We start from the raw sequence: 10,209 nt of genomic DNA, 5'->3' as shown, positions 1-10,209 counted from the left end.
TGTCATATCTGAACTTCTGCATACACCTGTGAGGTCTGGAGGAAATGAAAATGTTATAAAATTTAGTCAGAATCCATAGTCTTTATGTTCCAAAAGGAGGTTACTGTAAAGCCAGGACCATTCTTGCAAAATGACAGCCAACAAGACATATCCTAGATGTCATATCTGCAGTCTGCCCAAGTCTGACTGACCCATGAACCCACACAGATATTCAGGGAGACTCTAGGAAAAGATCAAGTAACTCTGATGATGTTTGAATGGCTACCCATGGGGAGTTTTCAGATGGAGTCTAATGAAGTTAGTTGCCTGCTAACATGAGAAGCGACAACTATCTTTAGGGAAACAATAGGATCCAGCGTTTCTATGACATAACCCTCTCAGGATCCACAACACAAAATGAAATGATACCAGGAAATAGATTATCAAAAGTCAATGGATTGCTTAATGGAGATCAATCCCATAAGGACCCAGGGTGTTAAAAGTTGGCAGACTAGAATTTTAAAGCAACTTTTTTTAGCTATACTCAAGGATGTAAAGGAGCATGTACTTATAAATTTTAAAAACAAAAAGATAAAAATCACAAAGGAATAGAAGCTAGGGTATCTAGTGGAAATTATACAACTAAAACTCACTGTGTCTAAAATTAAAATCACTAGCAGAATAGATAAGAGGAAGAATCTGAAATGCTTGATTAATAAAAACTATCTAGTCTAAATAATCTCCAAAATGTGAGCAAAGCTCAAGTGATCTTAAATGAGGAAAATGGAAAAGAAAAGAAAATATATGTGAAGAAACAATATGTTTCCTGTATGGAGAAGTGTGTCACAGTATGGAGAAACGTAAGTTTACAGATCCAGTGAACTGTCTGCACCCCATTATAAGTGCAAAGAAAAACATGGTTAGGCACATCACAGCTATATAGATAGCACCTTCTTCTTCACGATCTTCCCAGAACCTCAGAAAATGACATTTGGAAACACAGCCTCAATATTTCATCAAGGATATCATCAAGCTACAACAAGAGCATATTGGATATACTGGGCCTCAAGTCAGTATGGCAAGGGTCCTTGTACTGACCAGTTCTTCATTTCTGGGAAAAATATGTACATAAAAGTTGGCAGCTTGAAGAGAGGTTTATTCCGGTTCACAGCTTCAGAGGTTTCAGTCCATATGTAGACAGAACCAACATGATGGAAGGGATGGGTGAAAGAAATTGCTTCATCAGAAGCCGTGAGTAGCAGAGAAAGGAGCCAGAGAGTTAGAAGGAGCCAGGGACCATAGAGAGTCCTCAGGTCACGGCTGTGATCCGCCCACCCGGATACAGCCAGAAGCATGCTTTACAAACCTCCTAGATATTTCTTTCTTAAGCCAATCAAGCTGATAATTAACCCATATAACATCCTTATAAATGGTGAAAGTGAGTCTGAGACACACACAGTAATTCCACATAATGATAAAATACCTTTTTAGAATGATGTGGCTGAAATATGAACCCCCCATAAATGACAGCCATAACCAGAGCTCACAGGGGGCAGAAAAGAGTCTGCCTTGAGTCTCAGAGAGAACCTAGTGCTACTGACACCTTGATTTTGACATTTTAGCTGTCAAAACTGTAAAAGAATAAATTTCTATTTTTTGAAAAGTCACCCAATTGTAGGGAGGTTGTCATGCAAGAATTAGGAAGCTGCACCCACATGACACCCAGCGGTGTTCCAGTCAGTGATGGACGGAATGTGTGCCGATCACGTTAGACAATATGGTCTGACACACTGCGGCCATCTTGGTTTGTGAATGGACAGTCTTCTATTTGCCTGTCTGGTGCTGAATTTCAGAATGAGCTGAATTTAATCATGGTGTCTTTTGGGGTGGGAGTCTTTTCATGCGTTTTTTTTTTTTTTCCTGAACATATGATGGGTCTTTTCAGCTGGAAAACTCATATCTCTGAGTTTTTGGTAGCTTTCATGTACTCTTAACAAATTCTTCTCATCTCTTTCTGTTTTTTTTTCCCGTTGTATATTCTATGGCTCTGATGTTAGATATCCTAAATTAGTTTTCTAATTTCCTTATTTTTCCCCCCACCGCCTTGTGTTTTTACTGTATTTTTGTCAGGTTTATTCAACTTTGTCTGCAAAATTCTCTAAGATTTGTACTTTGGCTATTAAATTTCTAAATTTCAGTCTTTTGCTCTTTTTCCTCCCTTCTCTGCCTCTTTTCTTCCTTCATCTATTCCTTCCCTCCCTGTCCTTCCCTCTCTCCCTCTTTTCTTTCCTTTTTTTTCTCGTTTATTGTAGAGATATTTTTGTTAATGTCTTCTTTTTTATTGGGTGAAATACCTCTAGTTATCTTCAAAATAATTAACTGTTGCTTGTTTACACTTCTTCCTGCACTGTCACTGTGTTTGAAGGTGGACGTGTTTATCTGTGTATTTGCTTCTTCCAGGAAAGATGCTTCTCTCAGATTCTGTCAGACCTTGTCAGCTGCTCAGGCGTCATGGGAAGACTAGGAACTGTACAGAGCTCTTCCGAGGCTGGTCCTTTGGAGCTTTAAGAAGGAGAAAGGTAAGAAGCTCCCTTTGTGGGGAGGCAGACACGGGCACAGGTCCTCCTCCTCCTCCCCCTGTGACCATCATAGATGCATGACAAGATGTCATTAACTTATAACAAAATCACCAAAGTCGCAGGGAGCTGGAATCAGCAGAACATATATGAAATGACTACAGTCCATGGTAAACAGCACTGAAATTGGCATCTCTTGCTGACACGGCCTGTTTTTGAAAATTTTTCTCTTTGCCAGAGCATGGTGGCTTTACGGTATAGTGCTCTCTCATCCCAAGTACTCTCCTGCTTTGGCCCAGTAATTGTCATAATTGAATTGATTTTCACAGGCTTGTGGGCATACATTAGATACAAAACGTCTCATTGGCCTGTGTGTTCTTCTTAGAGATCACACATTGATCTAAATGCATTTTTGTAGGTTTTCATTGTTAATCTTGGATTTCTTCAAGCAAGTGAAAAACTTAAGACATTTCTGGGGAAAGCCTGCATAAAATTGCATTTGACTCACTCTCGATTATGATTTAGTTATGCAAACTCTCTTTCTTTCTTTTTTTCTTTCTTTCTCTCTCCCTCCCTCCCTCCCTCCCTCCCTCCCTCTCTCTGTCTCTGTCTGTCTGTCTGTCTGTCTGTCTGTCTCTCTCTTTCTCTCTCTCTCTCATTTGGTTGGATAAAGACTAAAATCAATTCCATGCAGAGCAAATGTACGGCTTGTCCACTAGGGGGAGGAAGCGCTTGCTTTTCTGAGGGAACCGCTCTTACTCAGATAATCACTTCTCTCATTCCACACAAACTGCGCTGGGAAAAAGCAATAGTGGTCCCTTTCATTTTTACTTAAATGTCTGTTCTAATGGAAAAACAAAAGACAAAACAGGGAACATTTCTAGGTCAAAGTAGCAAATCTTTAAAGTGGCTAATTCCTTGCTTCAAGAATTCTAAACATAGCCCCGGGGTCAGAAAAATATTCAGAGAAAGACCTTCGTGGTCATAGAACTCACTCTCTTTCTTTAATAGTTGTGGAAAACGAGGCCCATAGAAGAAGCTGTCTTGCTCAGGGTCACATAATTTGTAATTAGCCGATGCACTCAGGAAGAGAAATAAGCCCTACAGTTCCTTGTTCCAGGGCCCTTGATAATGCAATCCTGTGTCGGCATATCTGACATCGCATATGTCTGTGTTCGTATATGTTTATGCACATAGATACCCATGCATATATTCTCTTTCTTATGAAGTTCACGATGATTTGGGGCCTAGGATTAAGGAGCGACCTGAAGTTTTTATGTGTCTAACTTCATGTGCTCCTAAACCTCTCACCCCAGCTCCTCTCATTAGATAGCCCCCCATGCAAATGGCCCTGCTTATGGTGAATTCAGCTAATGGATTTTGCAAGGTTCCAGCTCTTGTAACTATGGAGCAGTCATCAAAATAACATGGCTTCGAAAACACATTGCAAACTTTTCCATGATGTTTCCAAGGTTTTTATTAGCATGTGTGATATTAATGGTGGTGGCTGTTTGACCCTAATTGAGGGTGTGTCCCATTTCTCCAGAATAAGAAAGTGTTTAGGGAGCTATCAAATTTCACTTTTGGCTGAACTTGGCTATTAGCTCTTCCAGACCTAATGCATTCTGTGTTTGTCTCCAAGGTTGGAAAGATTGTTTTTTTGTTTTAATTGGGTTGTAGTAAAAAAAAAAAAAAAAAAATCAAGAAATGTGAACTTATTTGAATCCTCTCAAAAATCTTTCTTTCAACATCTAATGTAAGAACTTTCTTAGAGGAATTTTCTCCATGTCTCTGAATATTTCAGCTCACAGTTTTGGGTTATTTTTACTTGAGGGGAGGCTGTGTAGTGAGGATTAAGGAATTTGTAGATGCATTTTGGTGATGAAAGATGGGTAGGGGGAAAAATGGGTAGGAAGCCAGTCACTCTTATAACTGGTGATGATTAATGCTTCTTCTTTTATCAAATGCGAACTGATGAATGAAGAAATTCCTGGTTGAAAGCAATTGGACGTACCATTCCCTGCTAAGTAGAGCTGTGATCGTGGCTAAGTTGTTCCTTGTCTCTGGATTTCATATTGTTGATTTGCAAAATAAGACCAGACTCCAAGAGCACAAAGGGCCTTTTCATACCACGAGCCATGGTTTCAGAGCATAGCCAAGAGAATTCATCCTAGGGCTCTGAGTCTCATGCTTTTTACTGGGATTGTAGCACAGGGTTTATTATGTTTGTGCCTGCATGTGAGGGTTCTGGTAAGCTGGTGGTTGTATCCTTGAAGATATTAAGTAGATGGTCTTTTTATAAAAAGGATTACCTTTCAGTTCCCTGGAGGCATTGAAGTGACCACCACCCCTTTTCGGTTCAGCGCTCTTGACCTCGTTGCAATATTCTCTACCCTGATCCGGCACTCTACTGCCATCTACAGTTTATCCTCTGAATAGCACCACTATGGTCCCTACCGAGCTTCTTCCAGATTAATGTATCCACCCCTCTGTTCTCCACGCTTGGAACTCCACATGGTTCTCTTGTTTAGCCTTTCTCTTAAACTCCCTTTATAGAAAACAATTTAAAATAGTTGCTTTCTCAAATCTCCGTATGAGCTATGGCCCTCATTCAAAACCATTTGTCTCTATCTAGAATTAGTCTGTTAATTTCTATAACAACTCTCCTGCCAGAACCATATCTACATTTACAGTAATATCTACAACTACACCAACACCTGTCCCTATCTGTATGTATGCATTTTCATCCGTGTCTGTATCTGTATTATATGTGTGCCCCAGAGTAGACTCACCATGAAGTAAGAGACTGCCGGACTCACGGTTATAATTTCAGCGTCCAGAACGGTACCCAGGACACACCAGGAACTCAGCAAACATTTGTCAATTAAATGAACAAATTTTTCAAAACATCTGTTGGTCCTGAACTGAGATTCTGAATTTTGGCTCTTGTTTCCACTGTGATTGTGGACAAGTTATTTAACTTCAGTGAGAAAAGTTTCTTCCTTCCTTCCTCCCTTCTGTCTTTCCATTCTTTTTTCCTCTGTCCCTCCATCCTTCTGCCTCCTTCTCCTCTTCCTCCTTCTCCTATTTCTTCTCCCTCCCCTGCTCTGTGGTATTTAGATTTGCACACAGGCTCTCACCTGTGCAGTCCGGATGTACTACCTCAATGAATACCATCCCAGCCTTCCTAATTTCTAACTGGAAACATCATCACTTGCCCCCAAGGTCCGTTTGAGTGTGAACTTAGATGCTGACCTGAAAGGGTGCAGCTGTATCTTAGTCCTAGTGGGAAAAGTCTCTGAGATCAGCTTCCTTCCCGCTGCCCCTCTCTCCTCCTGGGACACATTTGGATCTCCAAGCATTTCCAGCCCCTGAGAGAAGGACAGCTACGAACTTTCATGGCTACGCTGGCCAACTGAGACCTCCCGGTCCCAAATGTGGAACTGAAAAGGAGCGTAGGAACCTCAGGGGTGCATGGCGGTGCCTTTGGAGAACTCCTTGTTTTTCCACAAATGGCTCCTTTATAACCAACGTCATATCGCCTGGTGTGGTACTCGTGCAGCCCTGGGTCACTTGCCAGATGGAGTGAGGCTCCCTGTGCAGGAGGAGCAGAGACCAGACTCTATGTAGTGACAGACTTATTTTATTTCTTTTCACAACAGTAAAACAAAAGAGCTGGGTTGAACCCAGCACCCGACTTAGCTATATGCCCAACATTTTAGTTATTCATTTATGCATTTAATTTTGAGACAAGGTCTTGCTCAACTGCTAAGTTGCCTAGGCTGGAGGTGACCTTGAGATCCCTCTGACTCATCCCCCCAGAGCACTAGAATAACATTAGACACCATACTCAGTTTAGTTTACACTGTGAGAATGTGCAAAGTGTTTTCCATCTACAACCTCTCCAGTACCTGATAGAAAGGTACAGTACCTAGACAAAGGCAGGTAAAAATCTCTACCCTCATGTGGCTTCCCGGACAGACAGTAAACCAGGACGTGTGCAAGATGGCAGCTGGTGGACACACATGGAGATGAAGGGGGAGGGGAAGCAGTCTGGAGACAGCTGTGTTTTACATGGGATACTGCAGGAAGGCTGTCAGGCTCAGAAATCGCCCTGGTTGTTTTCTCATTGCTGACACCCAGGAGAGGTTTATTTGGCTCACAGTTTGCAGAGATTTCAGTCCACAGTTAGCTATCTGCAAGGCAGAGTTTCCTGGTGGAGGAGAAACAGCTCATGGCAAGGTAGAAAGAAAGCAGAGAGAGTGCTCAACGGAGGATGAAGGAGGGAAATCCTTGCAGGCCATGCCCTCAGTGGTCACCTTCTCCAACCAGGCTTCCCCTTCACAGTTAGCTATAAACTCATCAGTTGACCAATCGAGTGTATCACACATCCATGATCCAATCACCTCCTTTCTAGATATAAAACAAGACCTCTGGAAAGTGAGGGAACTTGGCAAGTGGTCATCAGAGCTCCACAGGGACAGTGGAAACTGCAAAGGCTGAGGTGACAGGAATAGCTTGTTTGCTGCAGAGAGCTCCAAGGAGGCCAGCGGGCCTGGGAGGAGGCCTGGGAGGCCTGGCATCTAAGGGAGGAGGACTGGGTCTTTCTTTGTGGGGAGTGGATGAGGATCCTTAAGTTCAGCACTCATTTGGCTTCTGTGTCACATAAAGAAGTTTTAAAAATTAAATAAATAAAAGTGACTCACTTTTATTTACAGATACAAATTATTTGCATAGTCCTATCTATCTGTCTGTCTGTCTATCTTTAAAGAAGTATTATGCCTTCTCAATGGAAGGTGTGCCCTGAATGCAGATGCCCTTTGTCTTGCATGTGACAGCAGTCATGCATGTGGGAGCCAGGTCCCCATCCCAGCTCCAGGAAATGGCTTGGCTCCATGATGTGAAACTGGGTCCTGCTTTTCCTTTAAGACCTGGGCTAAGTGTGCTTTTTACCTTAACATCCCCTTTTTCAACAGTCTAAAATTTTCCTAGCACTTATCACCATTTTTATTGGATTTCCCAGAAGAGCTCAGATTCTTAGGGTCCGTATATGTGAATTATGTATAGTGCAGTTAAATGTCACTGAGTGGAAAAAGCCTTTTTAATTAATAGGATTCATAAGTGCTCACTGCAAGTCAGTGTGATGAAACCCATTTTTTCCCTCTTGACATTTATGTAGCACTTTTTAACATTTAAAATATATTATCTCATTTTATTGTCACAACAAGCCTGGGAAGTACTTGAGTAAGACAGATGCCCCCTCCCCTTTCTCTCTGTCTCCTCTTTACTTTCTCTGTCTCCATCTCCTTTCCTTCCTTCCAAAGAGGAAAGCTAAATAGTATTTGCTATATTTGGAAAGTACTGAAATCCTAGCGACCTGGTTCTAAAAATAACAAGATACTTTTTCTCTCCATCAAAATTAACAAATATTTCAAGAGAACATATTAGCTTGCTGAGAAAAATATCCCTGACAATTACTACTGCCGTGGGAATGTAAATAGATGCAAACAAACCTTATGGAAAGTTATTTGGGAAAATGTATCAAGAATTTTCTAAGTGTGTTTACCTTTTGACATAAAAGTTTTATTTATGAGAAATCTCCCTAAAGACATAATTAGAACTGCAATAAAAAGTTAACAAACCAGGAATTAGTTAGCTGAGCATAATTTATAGGAGCAAACATTTTAATAAAGCTAAATGTTCTACAACAAGGAGATGTTTAAGGAACCTGGAGGCAGAGGTGTGGTGAGAGGTGAGGCCGGGGTGGGAGGGGGCTGAGAGTCCGCTCTCTGGAGCAGAGATAGCTGTGCCTGGCAAGTCTGGTGTGCCACACCATCTCCAGTTGCAGAGGAAGAAGCATGTGACCGGGTCCCCTGCTCGGTACTCTACTGAGTCCATATAGAGAGGTTTCAGTGCTGGGTCAGATTGCTATGACATAGTGAAGTGGAAGGGACCCGAGTTCTACATATTTTGTGGAGACTTCCTTGCTTCTGGGTGCGTGGCCTCTGGAGACCAGGCCCGTCAGTGCCAGCAAGAGAAACACGGAGATGGTGTTCGCCAGGCTCGCCTGCCATCTGCTGTCTGCCAAGGTGGGAATGCAGATGGCTCTTCTACAGAGAGTGTGACCTGGCACTGCATGGTGGGTGTCTACATCTTTAAAAAATGCAACCAAGGACACCTCTCTACGAGCTCCCCTGGACATCCTTCTGCTTGCTTGGAGGGTCCTCGCTCCGATCCTGCCACCTACCTTCTTTCTTTTTCATACCTTTCCCATCCCTCTCTTTCTTAGCCCCCTTCCTTTTTGCAAAAGATCTATCACACTGTGGTGGGTTTTTTTTTTTTTTTCATTTTTCCTTTCCCTCTCTTCCTCTTCCCCCTCCATTTCTTGTTTGAATGAGTCTGGTTACCCATTTATGTCTTTGAGTCTATGTCTTTTTCTGTATTTTCACCAACTCCTATTGAATCTTTGCCATTTGAGAATATCAATTTATAAGACTTCCTTCTGTAAGAATCAGTAAAACATTATATGCACTGTAAATATTTTCCCGGTTTGGTTGAGTGGTATTTTTTCTGGAAGAAGTAACCACAGTTTATGGGTTGAAATGTCTTCACCATTTCCTTAATGGCTTCTGGTTTTCATGCTTTGCCGAGAAAGTTTTCCCAGCTTTAAGACAGCTTTTATCATCTACCATGGTTCCTCTAGCTTGTGCTTTCTTCTTTTAATTGTATTTTATTCTCCACCTGAAATTATTTTAGTGTTAAGATACACATTAGTTTTCTTCATAGGTCTTGTGAAGCTCGTTTGATGGCTAAGCTGTGTTCTGCACTGGAAATACTTTGAAGATACAGTAAAATAGTGGGCGTATGCAGGCAGTAAATACTGATTAGCTGAAATAATACATTTTTGCTTTTATAACTATTCAATGCCTCTAAGAGGTGGGAAGAGCTACTTCCCATTGAGCAACTGTTACATGGCAGGTGAAGAATTAGATACTTTATACATACATACTAACAATGGTGCAAGGTACATATTAAGATCTCTGTATTCTATGTAAAATAAAATAATCTTTTTTTTTCTTCAGGTACTGAGAATCAAGCCCAGAACTTTCACACTGAGCTATATCCCCAACTTCCCTCTTCTTTTAATAAAAATTTTGAAGCAGAGTCTCATCCAGTCGACTAGTCGAGGCTCAAAGTTTCGATCCAGGATGCTGGGATTATAGGTGTCCACCCCTATGCACAGCTAATAACGGATGATCTTGAGATCACATGTCTTAAAAATGGCAGAACTGGGACTTGGAGTCAAGTCAGTGTATTTTCAAAACTGTCTAATTTGCTGCCTCTATTCCTGTCCGCCAGGGTCGGGGCATGGATATCCAGAGTGGCTGCCTTCTGGTCTGCACACTGGAATTTATAGTCCTAGAGGTTCAGGCTTTGCATTAAGTATTTTGTTGAATTAGAATTAAACCTCTCCCCGTTCCCTGAACCCAATGAGGTAAGACTCGTAAATGTCACATGTTGGCTTCTGTCCCAGTGCAAGAAGTATGACACTTTCCAGTGATAATTTTCTCCTAATTGGTTGTAACAAATGCACTGCCATCCTGGAATTTGTTGCTTACCGAAATGTACCTTGGCAAATGAACCGTGTTCTCCA

The 10,209-nt window shown here is 41.6% G+C and overlaps 1 long non-coding RNA gene across 4 annotated transcripts in view; it reads left to right on the top strand.

Annotated features, from left to right (window-relative positions):
- Positions 1 to 2,412: 2,412 nt before the first annotated feature.
- Positions 2,413 to 10,209, top strand: part of LOC134477239 (uncharacterized) — a 30,248-nt gene continuing 22,451 nt past the window's right edge. For all 4 annotated transcript variants that reach the window (XR_010049150.1, XR_010049149.1, XR_010049147.1 and 1 more), the window contains exon 1: positions 2,413 to 2,558. This is a non-coding gene — a long non-coding RNA (uncharacterized LOC134477239). The remainder of the gene's footprint in view (positions 2,559 to 10,209) is intronic.

This window comes from Cavia porcellus, unplaced genomic scaffold (assembly GCF_034190915.1).
Source record: "Cavia porcellus strain 051 isolate PalLab524CR breed Dunkin Hartley unplaced genomic scaffold, mCavPor4.1 scaffold_8, whole genome shotgun sequence".
In the NCBI taxonomy this organism is placed as follows: Eukaryota; Metazoa; Chordata; class Mammalia; order Rodentia; family Caviidae; genus Cavia; species Cavia porcellus.
Note: the sequence above shows the minus strand (reverse complement) of the source record. Positions and strands in the feature narration are given on the sequence as shown.